The sequence below is a fragment of the Delphinus delphis genome, chromosome 21 (genome assembly GCF_949987515.2).
Source record: "Delphinus delphis chromosome 21, mDelDel1.2, whole genome shotgun sequence".
Classification (NCBI taxonomy): domain Eukaryota; kingdom Metazoa; phylum Chordata; class Mammalia; order Artiodactyla; family Delphinidae; genus Delphinus; species Delphinus delphis.
This window is the reverse complement of record NC_082703.1, coordinates 10368650-10380626: the sequence shown is the minus strand read 5'-3', so window position 1 is coordinate 10380626 and position 11977 is coordinate 10368650.

Here is an 11977-nt window from a genome sequence, read left to right as displayed (position 1 = left end):
TCCATCCAAATACTCCCCTTCTGTGTGAAATATTCTTTTGCTTTCAGTATATGAAATGAGTTGTGTCTACGACTCTGCCAGCCAAAGGTCTGCTTCACTGGGCTCTGAGATAATAGTAGATCCAGCAGCATGCTACTGTTAATTACAGCAGGAAACTGCATTAAGTCATGTTAAATATTAGGAAGAAAGTAATATTGTGATTTTTTTTTTTCAAAAACTGTATGATTCATCAGAAGACAGCTTGCTTGACAAAAGGAGCTACCATTTACTTTATTTTGATTGATTTTTTTTCTCGGCCAAAAAAAAAAGCAAGTTTTCGGGATAGCAGAGAAAATGGGTTCTGGCTACCGATCAGGGTAAAATCCAGCCCCTAAGGCGAGGATCGGTTTCACCTTCTCTCTCTGGGGGAATGATACAGCGGCTCATCTAGCTGAAGAGCAAACCATGGCTGGAAAAGGTGCAATCGTTCCTGACTTGTGTTTTTTCACTGATTTTGGAGCTAGGGACCGGTTGTGTCTTCTTGGCTCAAGGACAGACATATTATGGCACAAAAACCCCAGCTTCAACAGCACACTCAGCAGTTTGTCTGAAGTACTTCTAGAGTGAAATGTGCCTGCTGTACATACTGGTGACGTCATCGTAGGGAAATTCTTCTTAGACTGTCTAGAGGAGTGAATACATAGAAGACATGGGGGAGAGCAGCTGTGTGACTTGGTTAGTAATTTTTAAGTTTTTTTGACCATTCCTTTGTCCTCATTATGTTTCTCTCATTTTTCAATGTTGCCTTGATTAAGTCATAACTATGCATGAACATTTTTGTCAGGAATGGCCAGTGTGCATGTGATTTCTGATTAGTAAGAACCTCCTACGAGTGATGATTCATCAGGAAATGGCAATAGTCTTGGAAAGATTGCACCTTTCCATGCAGAAATGACTCCCACCTGTGTGCTAACCTCTCTGTTTACAGCTGTATCACCCGTTTTCCCCCTTTCTTACTTTTTTGCTTTACTGTCACAAAAACAGGATTAAGATGGGTCTATACTTTGCACGTTCACTTGGGATTGCCAATCCAAGGAAAGCCTGTAGGTAGAAACATTTGAAATAACTGCTAATCCAGGAAAATAAGAGAATTAAAAAAAAAAAATCACAGCCCCATTTCTGTCAGATTGGGCTGGAGCTTTACTTACGTACCAAGTGGCCTCCTAGGAGCCATGGAACAAAACGGGGAACAGGTTAGCAGGGGGTTCAAAATACCAGACATGAAGTCAAGGAGAGTGACTCTTCTTGTTTGCAGGTGAACTGAATCTATTTCTTCACCAAATCTCTATGTTAAAATTAAAGGAAAGAAGTGACATGCAAGGAGGTTTTAGAAGAAAAATGCAGGCTGAGCATGAGTCATGTCATTAAGCTCCGAAGTGTTTCTACAATCCACAGAGACACCTGTCTACAGGTCCTTGAAGTTACTCTTAGTATTTGGTATCCCAAGCATCCTTCATGGTTCCATGCCACTTTCTCTGCGCTCAGCGGTATCTTCATGTGCTTGTTCACCTCTCCTAAGGAGGCCCTGACAACTCTCCAGGTTGCACTGATTTCCCAATTCTGTAGAATCAGTTAAGCTCATGGCAGGGGAGAGAAAGCAGTCAAGCAGTGAAGAGATTCTCTAAATTACTCTAATATTGCATTTGAAGACCTTGACTCATTCTTAGTCTATTTCAATTAAAAAAAAGTCCCACTGTAATTAAAACTCTAAAATTTCTGTTTCAAATTCTTCAGGCATTTGGAGTCCCATTCTGGAGAATTTCAGGAATAAATAAAATCTTCTGTTGAGAGCAATGAACAACATTTTCCTCAGTATGAAAAATCACTGTAAATTTTCAGGTTGCAAAAATAGATGAAAATTGAGAGGAAATTTTCTTTCCAACTGGTTCTGGTCACTCACCGAGGTGGCATATCTGTTGGGACAGGCTTTCTGTCCATAGAATGAGAGGTTCCCTTGATAGGAAAGGTCAGCTGACTCCTCGGGGCTGCCTGCCGTGGTCCCCGGATTTGGGTTCCCAGAGGCATCTCCAGGATGTTTAAATGCCACCATCCCTGTTTATAAACTCAAGAGTGCAGTCGCAATCCAAAGGAGTGTGAACCTACGTTACCCGCATATGGGAAACTTTTGTGGGTCTTCAGGTAGCAGAAATTGCCCAGAAGCTGGACGGCGACTTTGTTTCCTGGGTCTGAAATCATATCCCGCTGAGAAATGTGGAGTGGAGCATAGTATATGAAAAACTCCTTTTTCTCACTCCAGATTCCTTTACTACCCTACTCTCCCTCCTTGCTTGGTAGGACTTTCGTTTTTGAGAGTACCTGGACAGTCTCGTGCTTTCTACAAAATGGCACTCTGCCTGGGTATTTATGAATGCGTCCCAAAGAGCAACATGCCGTATCTTCCTTATTTAAGTGTGACTGTCTTGATATGGTTAGAGTTTATCCAGGGTCATTTGCTCAGTAACTTTTTTTTTGGCCCGGGGTTGAAAGGTGCATGGCTCACATTGGTGAAAATAAGGAAGACCTAGTTTTATCTTTTAGTCCTGGCTGCTTCCCACCAGCCACAAAGATTTCTATCTACAAAGACCCATGAAACACTGCAGAGAGATGCAGTCAAAAGGAAACGGCCACATATCACAAGTTCTATTATATATTCTTTTGTAAATACACATTGTACATTACTTGGATGTTTCCCTAAATCATTTACTGTCTTTATGAGTCCATGTCAGTTTTTTTTTTACTCTCCCAATTACTATGTAACATTGTAAATAACATAATGTCCTTTATTATTTATATTTAAACAAACACCTAACATAGAGTTGTTTTCATATAAGTTTAAGATAAATGTCAAAAATATATGTTTTTTGGTTCTCCTTTGCTTTAAAATTATGTATCTTTTCCTTTTTCTTTTTGTTTTTAAAGAATAATTTATTGTTCAGGAGAAAGAATGTATATGTAATTGAAACTATTTGAAGAATGCACATTTGAAGGCCGTGAGGTACTGATAAACTAAAGAATTTATTATCCAACATACTAAGCAATAAGCAATTGTGATTTATTTAAAAAGTTTTGTTCATTTTCCATGGAAGACAATACTGCAATAAAAATGCTACTCTGTGGAGATCTGGGAGTGTGGGTCGACAGACAAATTGTCCAGTCTGTTGGACCAGCACCTTGCCTTTTACTGTGACGGTTTTGCTAATGTAGGACTGTGTTTGATGGATCCCATGATCATCTTTTCTGTCCGTTGCTTTTGCCCCCCTGCCAATTCTTGAATCATCTTCTGCCTGTCGAGTCTGCCTACTACTGTGTACCTTGTTGAAGGAGTCACAACCAAGCAATATGACACTTTCTTTCCCCCAGTTCCCCCGGCCCCTACACACAAGAACATATCAGAGAGGCTATCATGATCGACGGGGTCCCGCTTGTTACCATGCTCTGTACAGACAGCAGGTAACTTCTTCAGATTCATGGCAATGTCAGTGTGGAGACCCATTCAGTCATGAAAGGGAAACCTGTTACCATGGTCCAGGGAGTCTGCTGGCCACCATGGCCTAAAGGCACCCAGTCAGAACCAGGCCCTGCTAAGCTCTCCTAGAGCTTTAGTAAACGTATTTTCTCCATCAGGTCCATGATTTATCAATTCACAGTTTTAAGAGAAAATAAGGCTTCATTGGGTTCTTTCCTCCTCATTCTATCAGTAAAGCAAACTCAATGTCCATCCTACTGCTCAGGGAAGGGCCTATGCATGAGAAGTTTCCCACATTCTAAGACTTAGTCATAGAAATGAGGGTATTCCTTTTCTTCTTGAAATTAGTCTAAACAAAACAAAAGCCATATTTTAGCAAATAGAGACTTGCATGGGTGGTACTTTTTGTATATTTCAAGCCTCTTCCTCATTCCTCCAAACAGAATCAGGACTTCTGAAGTGTATGGAGTCGAAGTCAGCAATCCTTTGAGATGACCACCGGCTTCCTTCAGAGTTTGAGGGTACCCTGAGTCTTCCCACCTCCACATCTGGGTGCAGTTCCTATGACCTAGTGATAGATCCATTAGCGTCACTTCCGAAGCAGTCTGGATGTCTAGGAGGTTCAAAGAGGGGACTTCGTGCCGGTTTTTTCTGTTTGTGTTACCGAATTTCCAAAACTATTCAGAGTCCTCAGATTTGTAGCAATGTTGATTTACACACAAACACACACACACATACAAATTCTTCACACACTCTCCTGAAGTTATGACGTTCACTCATGTCCAATCCACCCAGCCAGCCGTTCAGCACATCGAGGGGTGCACAGAATATTTAAAAATTAAAGACGAAGACACTTCGCTGTGTCTTCAACTTACAGCTGAGGCTTTGTCCATCCCCCGAACTGAAAACCACAAGCAGCTGTCTCAGTAATTTCGGTTAAAATCGAGTCCGTAAGACATACTGATATTGGAGGTAGAAGCATGTGGGGTAGAGGGTGGCGTGGAGAGCAGCGAAGACGCACACGTAGCCACGTTCAATATCTGGATAATCATTCCAATCCTCTGTTTACTTCACTCACGTACTCCTGCATGTCAAACCCAGGCTGGCTCTGCAGACTAGCAAACAGTCTGTCTTTGCAACCTGTTGTCTTCCCCATCATTAGATTTCTTGCCTTTCTGTCCTTATGATAAATGACAAAGGGGCCTCAGGCCAGAGATCTGGGGTGAAGTGAGGCAATTCTGAGATCGAGAGGTTTGGGATGCTGGAATGAGTGGAAATTTCTGATGATCTCATGTAGCTTCGCTTTGCACTCTATCTCTGACTTGCTGTTTCTACAATGGATGGGTAAAATAAATCAATGGATACTCTTACTCCAAAAGACTAATTTGGCAGGAAACAGGAATGCTTTAAGTTTACAAAAGAGCCATCCTGCTGCTACAGGAAGCTGCAATATTCCTAACCTTTAAGGCTGTTGTACATAGTAGTCAAACCCACTCCTGCGTGTACTCCTACTGCACTCCTGGGATGGCATTTGTCAGACCTCTCCAGTGAGCCTTTGGTTTTGAACTTCAGTGAGCTCCAAAACATCACCCACCAGGGGGATAGGAAAAGGCATTTGTTACCTGGAGGAAACCTATCATGACCCACCTAATCCTTTTAAAAACAGGAGAGGGAGACCAGTAATTCCTAAAGAGGAAACAGAGACTAGTGTAATAGTTCCACCCGGGATCTTTCTCTAACCCTCCCCCTTCAAATGAACTTTTAGGGACGGAATTTGATGGAAGAAACAACACTTCTTCCCACCTCACAACATACCAAAGAGGCTAGAGAATTACTACCTTTGTAGACATAAACATCTTTAATAGCTTATGTATGTGTTTGTTCATATTCAGAGAAATAAACTATTAAATATAATAACATTTTATAAAATTTTATGACTTAAAACATCCTGTATTTCTTTTTAATTCTCTTAATACGTTGGGATGTTGGTAGGCTAAATCATGAAGAAAACTTAGGCTCAGGAAGGCTAAGAATTTTTCCTAAAGCTACGCATCCGTCAGTTGCGGAGGTGATACTTGCACCCAGGTTTTCTGATTGTATTCCTCCTCTTCCCCCCCGAGCCAAGCACAAACAACTCTTTCATTTTCAGCTCTTGACCACATGGACAGTACAAGTTCCATGCAAAACCAAGTTTCTATTGGAAAGAATAGGAGCCCTTGGGGTGTGGCATAAAGTTACTCTGGAATCCAATCTGCTTGGCTGAGTGACTCTATGCCCCTTTCCCTAAACATGGCTTTCCATGGAAATGAAGTGTAGCCAGGGGGATAAATTCACAATTTCAATATGTAGGTAGCATCCTACAGTGCAAAGAGGAGGGGCTTTGCTGTCAAAGCTCTGTCCCCGCCACTCAGCGATTTTGAATTTGGACAATTTCCTCCTCCAAGCTTATTTCCTGATCTGTAACATGGGAATTCAAGTGACTTTACAAAGCTGTGGTATAGTGAGGATTACATCTGAACACACAGAAGGAAGCCAGAAAATGTCTAGCTCATAGTGAGTATTCAAATGCTACCTTCCACTTTCTCCTTCCCCTCCGGTTCTTTATTTTGGAAACTAAATATTTTAGTCCCAAACAACACACTTTATATTGCACAAACTGATCGGTTAAACACTTTTTTTCGTATCTTCAATCTAGTGCCAGGAGGCAAATCCATTTTTAATAACAACTCTATGTTGAGCAGCATAATTATTGAAAAAGATAGAAAGTTCTATCTTAAATAGGTTCTTTATTTTAGGTATTTGCTTCTTATGTAGCCCCACTGTTTCCCATAAAGTCTCTGATTTTTTAATGGCTTATTGCATTAATGTTTCATTATAATTTCACGGAAATTTACTGAAACATAACGCTTCATAGAGTTTTCGTAATACTGTCTTCAAACTTCATGGCAAACATCTGATAAAACAAACACAAAAGGATCCTAAGTTGATAGGATACCCACGCACACCCTTCTGCCTTAGCTTGCACCCAGGATGTTCAAACCAAATCATTAGATTACATCCAGGATGTCTATTTCCTTAAAAAGCTATAATCCAGGCAAAGGTCTACAGAGTGACAAAATTAGAGGCGTCAGATCCCAGACTAAGTCCTACACGTAAGAGACCACATTATTTATAGACAGTTCTCACCCACTTCCATTATCTAGCCCATAATTTTTCACGCTCTATTCCATCTTTATGCATGTATAACAGGATGATTTTTCTCATCGTTGAGTATGAAGCAATGAATAATTTAGAGACTTCAGCTTTTTCGATTCCATTCTTTAAAACTGCCTCCTACATCAAGGATGGTGGGTGACTTGGTCTTACCATACCCATCATCAGACTTGTGGTATAGTTAATACGGTTATACTGCTAAAGGCAAGTGAGTCTAATATCACTGCCCATACATTATCCTTCATTTAAATAAAAATGTATTTCATTGAAAATAATCCTGACTCCCTCTAAAAAGAATACATGAAGAAGTTTTCTTATATTTTTTAAGGAAATAATCCAGGTGTAAACTTTGTATCCTGTTCATTATTAGTTATCATCAGGAGTTAAGCAGACACTTGTTTTCGATTCCATGACTTTCATTAGGTGATTCCTTCTTGCCTGACCTTGAGCCCTTTCTCTTGAAGTGAGGGGCTTAGACTGCTTCCCCAGGATTTGGGGGCTTCAAGCTAGGGTCGTGTTCTAGAGCCCCTGCAGTTTCCCACAGTTGAGCCTAAAGTGACCTTTCCGTCTTCTTTGGAGGAAATCTTCATTGGTGTGTACTTTAGCCGCTAATAAGGTAACAAAACAGACAATTTCCCCTTGGGTCCTAGACTCTCTACTATGAAGAACAGGGAAGAGAGAAAGTGCTATGGGTGAGAGCCACTTGTTCTGAGGTCCTGAATTCCCAGTAACCAGGTTCCTGCTGATTATAAGATAATTCTACTCTCATACGAGAATCTTCCTGCAAAGATACCATCCTCCCTTCTGAATAATCTTTTTTTCTTTTCAAATAAAGACCTCCCTCAGTAACTCCTTAGTTTATAGACCATCTCTGATCTCTCTGACTTCAAATTCTGAAGTCATAGGACCATGTATCTTCACACTTTGATCAAAAATTTAATCCGAAATGATGGGGTTTAGGATTTACAGTAATTTATTAACCCAGGAAATCTACCTTGATCTGTTGTAGGCACTGCAGAAAATTTTAGGGCAGAGCCAGAGGGTATCACATGTCCTTGACCAAAAACTCTTTCACAACGTGAAATGATGCTGACTCCACCGCTCATTCTGAGTTCTGCTCTGTCTGTCTGAGGAGTTAGATCTCTGGCCAGGAGTGTGAGGGGAAGACCTTGCAGCCTTCCTGTTAATCTGTTAATGCAGAGTTCATGAGACTCAGGGATCCACTCAGGGTCAAAATCATGCGAATGAGCGAGCAAAGGAACAACTAAGGGAAAACATCCCCTCTCCTGGCTAAGAGAGCCCCATGTCACCCATGCAACAACCTGAGCAATACTCTAGATTTCTCCCTCCACATCTCATTGGTGACAATGGTGATTGTACCACTGACACGTCACACACAACCCTCCCTTCCTCCAGAGCCCCGCTGCTTGCATTCTTGGTCCTGCCCTCATCATGGGACCCTGTTAGCCTCCTAACTGATCTGCTTCCTTCAGCTCCTCTGGGGCATCCTTCACCTCCTGCTGGAAGGTTCTAACTTGCAAACCCTGTCGTGCCATTCTCCTGGTTCTAACCCTTCCATGGCTCCCGGTGAAGCTTAACTCAGCCTGACATAAGATGCTCTTCCCAGGCTGGCTTCTGCCAAACTCTTCCAGCTCATTTCCCACTTTAACACTTCACTCCATCTTATGATTTTCTCTTTTCCAAATACACCCCATCAGTGTTTATCAAACTCTAGTCATTGGTATACCGACTTCATGATGATTACCATATTCATGTACCACCTGTATTACTTTTTGCCTATGGTTTTTATTTCAATTGATTGCACTTCTAACTAAAATAAAATCATTTCCAATGAAACTTGGTATCAATGCTGTGAATGGAAAACTGCAATCAGTTGCCATAATTAAAACTGTAAAAATAAATATAATAAAAATATAACAAAATCATTAAGCTCTGAGAAGACACTGTTGCCTGTATCTGAGCTGGAAGCCTGTTCTCTGTTTGACACAAAGGGAAATCAGCAAGTGTCAGAGAAATGGGAAATAGATTCAGAAACAAGGAAAGATTTATTCCTTGAATTAAGCAAAATTGAGAGGCAGTTGACAGGGAGTTACTTCCACTGTTTTATTCAATATTATTTAATGCTAGATTCTAAAATCACTTTGGAGGCAATGTTCAATCACCCACATATTTATACAACCGCACAGTGTTATGCTTGTTATATATCCTGGCCCTTGTGCAGACCAGCTGGTTTTATAGGAACTGCCTTCTCCACTTACCCTTCTGACAAACTTCGTTCACCCTTTCTCTGAGTAGAGAGACTGTCCTTTTCTGGAAATGCACCCATGACAATTTTCCTCCTTTCCCAGATAAGTGCTTCTCCTTCGCTGTCTTAATGTGAGCTGTGTATTCTTCTACACAGAATTTTCCACCTAGCTTACAACTTCTAGTTAACTGAATTTCCTCCCTCAGTGGACCATATACTCTTTGAAAGCAGAGACACTGTCCTATATGTGTATATCCAGTACCTAACACAGTGCCTGGAACACGGTAGATGCTGGGTGTCTAGAAAATGAATCACGGGCAACGAGAGACACGGGATGTTGACATGGGTTGGCAAGCATGTGAGGAATCTAGACGATCACAGGCATTCTGAAAAGGCAAAATCAAGGAAAGAGTGGACTGTAAGTCATTAAAACAAAATCAGAAACTTATGAGAGTGGAACCAAGCTCGCTAAATCATGGTCAGAAGACCAGAGGTCAAAGTCTAAGAGATGGAAGTTCCACGGCTTGACTAGATTTTGTAGCAAATGCTACATATGCCTTGTGATTTCAGCTTTGGCTCCCTCTCCACCCAAGAACCCTGGCTTAAAATTAACCCTTTATTCTCCCTTCTTCCCTCCCACTTCTTTGCAAGATCCTGAAAATAAAGCCTTTTAATCGGGTATTGTTCGACTAGGTCAGTCTTATAAAGATGACTTCCACATTAACCACTGCATTAAAACCAACCTAAGGGCTTCCCTGGTGGCGCAGTGGTTGAGAGTCCGCCTGCCGATGCAGGGGACGCGGGTTCGTGCCCCGGTCCGGGAAGATCCCACATGCCGCGGAGCAGCTGGGCCCGTGAGCCGTGGCCACTGAGCCTGCATGTCCGGAGCCTGTGCTCCGCAATGGGAGAGGCCACAACAGTGAGAGGCCCGCGTACTGCAAACACAAACAAACAAACAAACAAAAACCAACCTAAGTCCCCCATCCTTTGAAACAGTACAAAGGGAGCCTGGCACATAGCAAGATTTCAAAAAGAATTTTGAATGTACAGGTTGAGTACAACATATGAAATCAACAGACTATGGAAGTTAGTGGAATATATAATTTGTCATCTGGATAGAATGAACATTTGGAAGACCAAGTGTTTAATATTTTCTACACGATTCCATTTCACAGTTAGGTCTAGTATAACTAGCTGCAAGGGAGAGGAAGGGCGTCCACCTTCTACTATATAAGATTTCTTTTCCCAATAGTTTACCTAGTCTAGAAGTATAGTCTTCTTCATCAATTTAAAAAAATCTGTCAAATTGTCTATTTAAAACTAAAGGGGGCTTCCCTGGTGGCGCAGTGGTTGAGAGTCCGCCTGCCAATGCAGGGGACACGGGTTCGTGCCCCGGTCCGGGAAGATCCCACATGCCTCGGAGCGGCTGGGCCCGTGAGCCATGGCCGCTGAGCCTGCGCGTCCGGAGCCTGTGTTCCACAACAGGAGAGGCCACGACAGTGAGAGGCCCGCGTACCGCAAAAAAAAAAAAAAAAAAAAAAAAAAACTAAAGGTGTTTTGTTGTTTTTAGCCTGGTGAGTCTAAGGCTGACCCCAAATTTAGTTACCCAAAGATTAAAAGAATATAACCATGTAGTTATTTAAGCTTTACTGGAATAAAAAAGCCCAATAACCTGGCTGCCTGCTGGTCAATGTAAATCTAGTCAACTTTAAACTTTTGGGGGAGGACAGTTGGACTGGAAATATTTACAGAGACTTTTGAAAATTTCAGCGCAGTGGGGTATCATTGGCATTGAGGTGATCACAGCTGCAACCCTGCCAAACTCTGTTTGTCAGATTTGTCGGATCTAGTGATGCCTGATGGTGCCAGCACTGTGTACAGCACCCAGGACAGCTGATACCACATTGCTCCTGACATCTTAAATTCCCCACCTAAAATGCACCAGGTTGACAAGCATATATTTAAATATGAATAACATGGGAGCTTGTATGTGGCTAAATCTCTGAGGTCAGAATATCCTTGCTCCAAGATGAAGTCAGTGGTTTATTTTTCTTACAAAATCAAGGTCCAAGAGGTTCAGAATGAACCACTTAGATGAATTACAACTCCTCCCTTTAGATACACAACTTATGTCAAAAGATTGGGCTTGCTTCTAAACAACTAGCCCATAAGACGAAGACCAGAAAAATGAACTGGCATATTCAGCTGTCATCAGGCCACACTGTTACTCAGATTTTAAAGCCTTGGAAGAAAATTCGAACAGTAGAAACCTTCTACTCCTCCTTGCCCATACTCATTCATCCACATTCCATTTTGGAAGCTGAGACATACTGCGTAGCTTTCCCCAGCATCTGTACAAGAATAATACAGTATAAAGAATACGAGCTCTGAAACCAATGAGATCTGGGTTTGAGTCCTTCCGCTTTCACTTGAGCAGTTTGGGCAAGTCAGCATCTCTGAGTCTCAGATTCACTGTGTGGATAAAACGAGGTGATCATTATATGTGTAAGCTGCATCGTGGTGCTTTACCACATAGGAGGTATTCAATCAATATCACCTCTTCTTTGGTGGCAAATTTCTTGTGCAGGAAAGTTAGCTTGTCTGGCAGTGAGAAGAGGACAGACAGTGTTCCCAAACTTAGCAACCCAGCCAGCTTTGAATTGTCCTGCCCTGCCTGTGGAGAAGTCCCCAGGGCAGTTAAGTGAAGATGTGTGTTGTCAGAAAACTGGATTCCAGGCTCTGCTGCCCAGATGGAGTCCCCTCTTTTGCTCACCCAGCTACAGCAAAACACAAGGAGACAAACTGACTCAGAACTGAGTTAGCCTCGTAGAGCAGATGTTTCCTCTTCCCTGAGAAGAAAACAATTTGACAAATTCAGAAATGGAAATGATCGTTCTCTCCAACCAATTATCAGGAGCTCATCTGGATTTCAAGGTCACTGTGTATGGGGTGCTCCTCCTTCCCCTGCCTCGTATTTTGGTGTCACTCCCTCT